Genomic DNA, 6,433 nt, shown 5'->3' with positions numbered 1-6,433 from the left:
TGCCTGCTTTGCCAAATGGAAGCAGATTTGCTCACAGGCAGCCAGGAGGGCTAAAAATTCCTGCTGGTCCCTGGGGCACACCCGATGGGCCGTAATGGGGTTTGAGCATCCCGAGCTTTCCAGGAGAAGAGCAGAGGTAGTGCTTTGCTGGCACTTGAATCCTCTCCTTCCTCGATGGAAATGAGCAGGATTCGGAGGGTTTGAGCCCCTGGGCAGGGAGAGGAGCCCCTGCAGGACCCTGCATGGTGGGGAGCACCACCATGCCCACCCTGGGGGGCTCTGTGAGCTCCAGATTGGATCCAGGAGAGGTTTTGTGGGGTTTTGGCTGCCAGAGAGGCGACACACGGCGAGGAAAGTGGCAGAAAGTAGGTCAGTGAGCACAGCAGAACCAGCCGGGCTCGGCGGGGATCAGCAGTCAGGATCACCGGTGAGGAATTGCTGATCTGGGGGACAAAGAGCTGTCTGGGAGGTCTCCAGCTTGCCTGGGTGACCCTCCCAGCTTCTCCTGGCCCTTTTGAAGGGTGGACAAGCCCAAGCAGCTGGGCTGGAGGAGCATGCACACCCCTGATGGCATCTCCTGCATCCTCAGAGCGCGGCTGGGCTGGTGGCGCACGCTGACAGCCTGGCAATTTAAAATAATTACCGTGTCTGCCTCGCAGCCTCCACTGCCATCACCTCAACTGAGAGCCCGTGCAGAGCAGCCTCTGCTGCAAACTCCTGCTACCACTTTGTGTTTAGATATTTATGAGCCCACAGGACAGCGATAAGGGAAGGGTTCGGCATCTGCCAGAGGCAGCTGGAGCCTCCCCTGGGCTTGGGGATGGGGCTGAGGGGCACAGAGTGGCCCAGTTTGGGGATTGCTTCCCCTCAGCTCCGCAGCAAACGGTGTGACACTTCCCTCAGGGTGCTCTGCTCATAAACACTTCTGATACTTTTTGTGCACTCCAGTGGTTTTCCACGCATTCCTAACTGGCTGCTCTTGAACATCACTTCTGCCCCCGACAAGAGCCATCTGTGGGTTCAGCCACCCGTTCCCACATTGTCACTGTCCTGATACTGAACTGAGATTTGCCATTTGCTGATCCAGCTAAGCAAAGGGTGTTACAGACAGGGAAACTGAGGCACGGGATGGGACAGGGCCTCCCCTTGGTCACACAGTGACCCTTGAACCCAAGCCTTGACTCTGAGCCCACACCAGGGGCTCCTCCATGGCCAGTATGAGCAGTTTGGAGTGGCTGAGAAGGGGGTTTGGCACTCACCAAACCTTTGGGTGACCTGGTGGTGCCACACCCCAGAGCCAGGGAGGGCTCACCCCCCATGGGAGAAGGAGAATCTCTTTGTTCTCCTAGTGTTTCACCTCCATCCCCTGTGCACAGAGTGGGCTCTCCCCATGAGAAAGGAAGCCCAAAGTAGCCATGCTGCCTGTGAAAGCCACCAAGCAAACAGGAAAAACCCAAACCACAAGAACCAAGTGCCCTGAACACTTTTCCTGCCCTTTGCTGCTACAGACGAAACAGCAAGAGAAAATCTTGTTGCAGTTGTTCCCTGGGCATGGACAAACCAACCATTCCTCTGCAAGGACAGCTGAAGCCACCCCAGGGATCCCATCCCCATTTCCTTCCAGAGACCCTACCGAGAGACACCTCCAGGGATACAACTCCACAGGTGATGTGCTGCCAGCACCATCCCTGTCTCTTTGCTTCTCCCTCTTCCAAGACGGATCACTGGCTTTCAAAAACCATCCACTGGGTGCCCACAAGTTCTCCAAGAGCAGGTTGATCCCCCAGCAGCACCCATTCCCTGTTACCTGCACGGATGTGGCTGCTATCCAAGCTGGAGGAGTGGGGAGTCATGGGGAACGTGGATTGGCCCAGCCCCTTCCCCTCAGCTGGAGCAGCTTTGGAGCAAATCCCACAGGAATGCTGTAGACACCATGCAGCATGTCCAGTGTCCATCACCAGGACCCATCAGCTCCTCCTCCCAGAGGTTTTTGGGGCTCTGCCCCTGCAGCCTGGCTGATGGTGGAGCACAAACTGATTTCCCTTGGTTCAGCCCATTTCCTTCTCTTCTCACAGAGGGTTTAGTTGTAGAGAAAAAACATACCAAAAACATAATTACTTGTCCTTTTCCTCTCCCACCCTCCACAGAACTGATATCAAAATAACTCCTCAATAATATACATATTTATTTTCTCTTAATTAGTGCCGATATTTACAAAAAAATTGTGATACTCTGTGAAGAATAAATTATATACACTGATGATAAACCAGACAGCAAATGCTCATTTGGATATGTATGTACACAGCTCTGTATACCTATATACAACAGGCAGCTTTATTGACTCGGGGGCCCCCAGCCCCTTCCCGCAGCCCCCCGGCCGTCAATAAAGCAGGAATTTCTATAAACACTGTGCAATTTGGATCCAGCTGGTGTCTAAAGTTGTGAATAGCAAATGCATGGTTAAATGACTTGAAATTCCCAAGAGTCCTCCTTTAACAGTTTATAGGCCTCTCTCCATTCCTGGTCCCATTTCTCCCGTAACCATGGAAACAAAAGGTTCAGCTCCAGCATCCTTAGGATGAGTCCTTCTTGGATTTCCTCTTCCTATTGATTTGCTCAAATTAGGCACCACATGCAGGGTTGATCCAATACCCATTTTTTTCCCCTTGTGCTTCGGGGATGACATTGGAGGACAAGAGCACAGTCTCAAACAATGAGGGAGCAAGTGCAAATAGATAATTACATTTTATAGGCAGCAGAAAAAAAAATTAAAAATAATCATAATCAAAAAGCCAAACCCCAGAAGACCAACCCCCTAGCTCAGGACAGCCAGGCAGGGCTGGGGAGGGGATGTGCTGGGTCCATGTGCATGGACCTGGTGTGGTTACATGGTGTCCAGCAGCTCCTAAAGCCAAACCATCCCCTCACTGGAGGAAAAACATGAATTAGAGATTTATCTTTCGTCATGCACAACTGGGCTGGGGGATCCTGTCCCTGGGTGTAAATCAGGGCTGTGCTCCCAGGGCTGCTTCACCCCTGGGCTGGGCCCTGTCCCCCTGACAGCACACGGTGGGATCAGAGCACCCTCTTCTGAGCAGGGGCGTGGATTTTGGGCAGCCAAATGCAGGAACATCACGGGGACACCGAGGCCAGGGGTGCTGAGAGGGCTGGGGAAGGGCAGAGCAGTGGCTGGAGCTTGGGGGGAACCCTTGCTCCCCCTTGGGGCTCCTGGCAGGGGCAGCAGCTGGTCCCCAAGAGGAGGGACCAAGGGAGAAGGTCAAATGCTGCCAGGGGTGTGAGAAGAGAGCCACAGCCTTCATTTGAGTGGAAACCAAAATGGTTTGAGGCTGACTCCTTCTTTCCTCAGCCCACTTCACCCCTGCAGCACCAGGAACTGACCAGTTCCCACGAGTGACCACCACGGATAACTCCCATGGATAACTCCCACGGATAACTCCCATGGACATAGACCTTGGGATAAGATCTCACGGTAAAGATCTTGAAAAAAGGTTTCAAGACCAAGTTGGAGGGGCTTGGAGCAACCTGGTCTAGTGGAAGGTGTCCCTGCCCATGGCAGGGGTGGAACAAAGTGAGCTTTAAGGTCCTTTCCAACCCAAACCATTCCAGGATTCTGTGATAAAACTACCTTGGCTCCAGGACAGGAGCCACCACACTGGGACTAAAAGTTGCCACAGTTTAAGAGATTTAAAACCCAACCATTACAAACAATAACCCCAAAGCCCACTCAGTGCAGCACAGCACCTGCATCTCAACCAAATCCCTCTGCTTGGCTTTCCCTGCACAGTCACAGAAATGGTCGTGACTGGCCAAAGCTGGGACTCGGGGCTGGGAACAGAGAGTCTCTTTGCAGAGGGGTGCGAGGAGCTGAATGCCACCAGACCCTCAGGACGCCTCCACTCCCAAGGCGAGATCCAGATCTCCTTCCCTTGGACCCATCCCCAAGTGAATTGCAAGCTCTGGAAAAGCTACAAAGCTTTGGCAGCCGTTTCAAGGGCTGACCCAGGAATTATCTGATAACAAAGCAAGGTCCTTCCTGAAATACCTCCTCCTCCTCTGTCTTTTTCTCTCCTTCTGTGTATTTATGCACAAATATGCCCATATTTATACACCCACGTGCCACACTCTCATTACGCCAATCCAGAGATCCTTTTCTTCTTATAGCTCAGTATTCAATTCTGTAGGACTTTGACACAGTCACTGCAGAGATTAATTTTCCCATTAAAACATCATGCTCCAAAGAGATCATTTTTTCCTAATCACTTGGTAGCATCCAGCTGGTACACGAGCCTCACCCCATTGCCCTCAGCAGATATTCTGGAAGATTTGAAAGAGCTGATGGGCTGCCTGCAGGCTTGGGCACGAGGTTGGGTGTGAGAAGACAACCTGCTCTGCAATCACAGCTTTCCATCTCTCCAAAACCGTGGCACAGTGGCTAAAACTAAAATAGAGGCGCTGCCTCCTCCGGGTGCCAAGCCGGGAGCACCTCCACAGACCAGAGAGTTCCAGTCTTCCATCCCAGGCCTGGAGAGAGGGAAATGGCTCCTCAGCAGGAGAAAAGGAACCAGACTACCTCTGTTTAGGGGCCTGATGAACTCTAACACAGCTGTGGGACCCTCTCCTTCCCCAGCCCCTAATTTAGCATCCTCAGTCTGAACCACTTTGCAGATCATTTTTGCACTTTTCAGAGTCAGGAGGAGATTGGGATGCTCAGCATCTCCACAGAAACAGGCCCAGACTCTCTCAAACCACATTCCTTAAGGAAAAAAAAAAAAGGGAAAAAATATCACAGTCTCCTCCTGAAAAACTGGTTCAAGATCACATCAGTGAGTCAGAAGCAAAGCTAGAAATAGCACTAGAGCTCCGACCTGCAGGCACAAATCCCATTAAAAGCTGTAGGGGAACCATTTCTCTGTGTGAGGCAGAAGTCTGGACCCTTCTGCTCTGTGTGGGCTGACGGATCCCTCCCAGCCATGGAGGGAGATCCAGAGACATGGATCTCTCCCAGCCACAGATCCCTCCCAGCCACAGATCCCTCCCAGCCATGGATCTCCCACAGCCATGCATCCCTCCCAGCCATGAATCTCCCACAGCCATGCATCCCTCCCAGCCATGGATCTCCCACAGCCATGCATCCCTCCCAGCCATGGATCTCCCACAGCCATGCATCCCTCCCAGCCATGGATCTCCCACAGCCATGGATCTCCCACAGCCACAGATCCCTCCCAGCCATGGATCTCCCACAGCCATGGATCTCTCCCAGCCATGGATCCCTCCTAGCTATGGATCTCTTCCAGCCACGGATCTCCCAGAGCCATGGATCTCTCCCAGCTGTGGATCCCTCCCAGCCACAGTCCTCACTGACCCTTCCCACCCTGAGCCAAACACCAGAGCACTGACCCTGAGTGTTTTCCATGTGTCCCAAACAAGGGCCCAAAGCCACTCTCCCACCAGAGCTCATTTTCCTCAGGAACATCTGCCAGGGTCAGTGCAGGAGGTGTCAGGTCTGTCCTAAGGAAGGGACTGGCTGTGCTGGCCAGGGGACAGTCATCACCTCACGTCAGTGACAACAGGAGCGTGGCCTCTTGCTCTTCATCCCCATTCACCCCTGGTGTGTGACTGTGGAGATTCCCAAAGCAGCCAGGACCCTCCAGCTTGGAGACTGGCTTCAGATGTTTGGATCCACTCTCCCCTCCTGCCCGGCCTTGGAAAGACCACAGGAACACTGTGCCCCAAACCCTGCCTCCCCAAAGGAAAACCTCACCTTCCTCCTCATCAAACCACCACAACACACACCTGGTGCTTTGGCCAACACTCCTCCAAACCACCCCAAGCCCATGGGCCTTCAACAAGCAGACATTTTGCAAAGTCTCATCGAGTGCCACCATCCTCCAAAGTTCCTGCAGCAAAACCACCAGCAAAACACCTTAACCCTGACCAGGAATGGGATCACCTGGTGCTCAGGGCACCCAGAGGATCCCAGCACATCAGGCAGCTGAGCCCATGTCCCCACAGACCCACCACGAGCTGGATCCATGGAAGCTGGCTGACCACCCTGGGAATGGTGCCTGAGTCGGCGACTCTCACCAGCCCTGTCCCATCCAACAGGATGAGCTTCAGAATTCTAAATTTATTGCTTTTGGTTTGTGTTGGCTTTTTTGTGTGTATGCATGAAGGGGCTTCAGGGTCTCCCATTCCCAGGCTGCCACAGCAAAGTGGGAGTGCAGGACTCCCAGAGTAACGAGATCCCGTCAAAGATAGGCTGGGGCCCTGAGCACCCCTGAACCCCAACACACAGATGCTGCTCACCCTCTGCCCCATGCAGGGACTGCCATGCACAAACAGTCCACAATCCACTTGGAATTAATTATAGCCAGGCCTCAATCAATCAATCAATCAAAACTGAGGAGTGATT

This window comes from Sylvia atricapilla, chromosome 25 (assembly GCF_009819655.1).
Source record: "Sylvia atricapilla isolate bSylAtr1 chromosome 25, bSylAtr1.pri, whole genome shotgun sequence".
NCBI classification, from domain to species: Eukaryota; Metazoa; Chordata; class Aves; order Passeriformes; family Sylviidae; genus Sylvia; species Sylvia atricapilla.
This window is presented reverse-complemented; position numbering follows the sequence as displayed.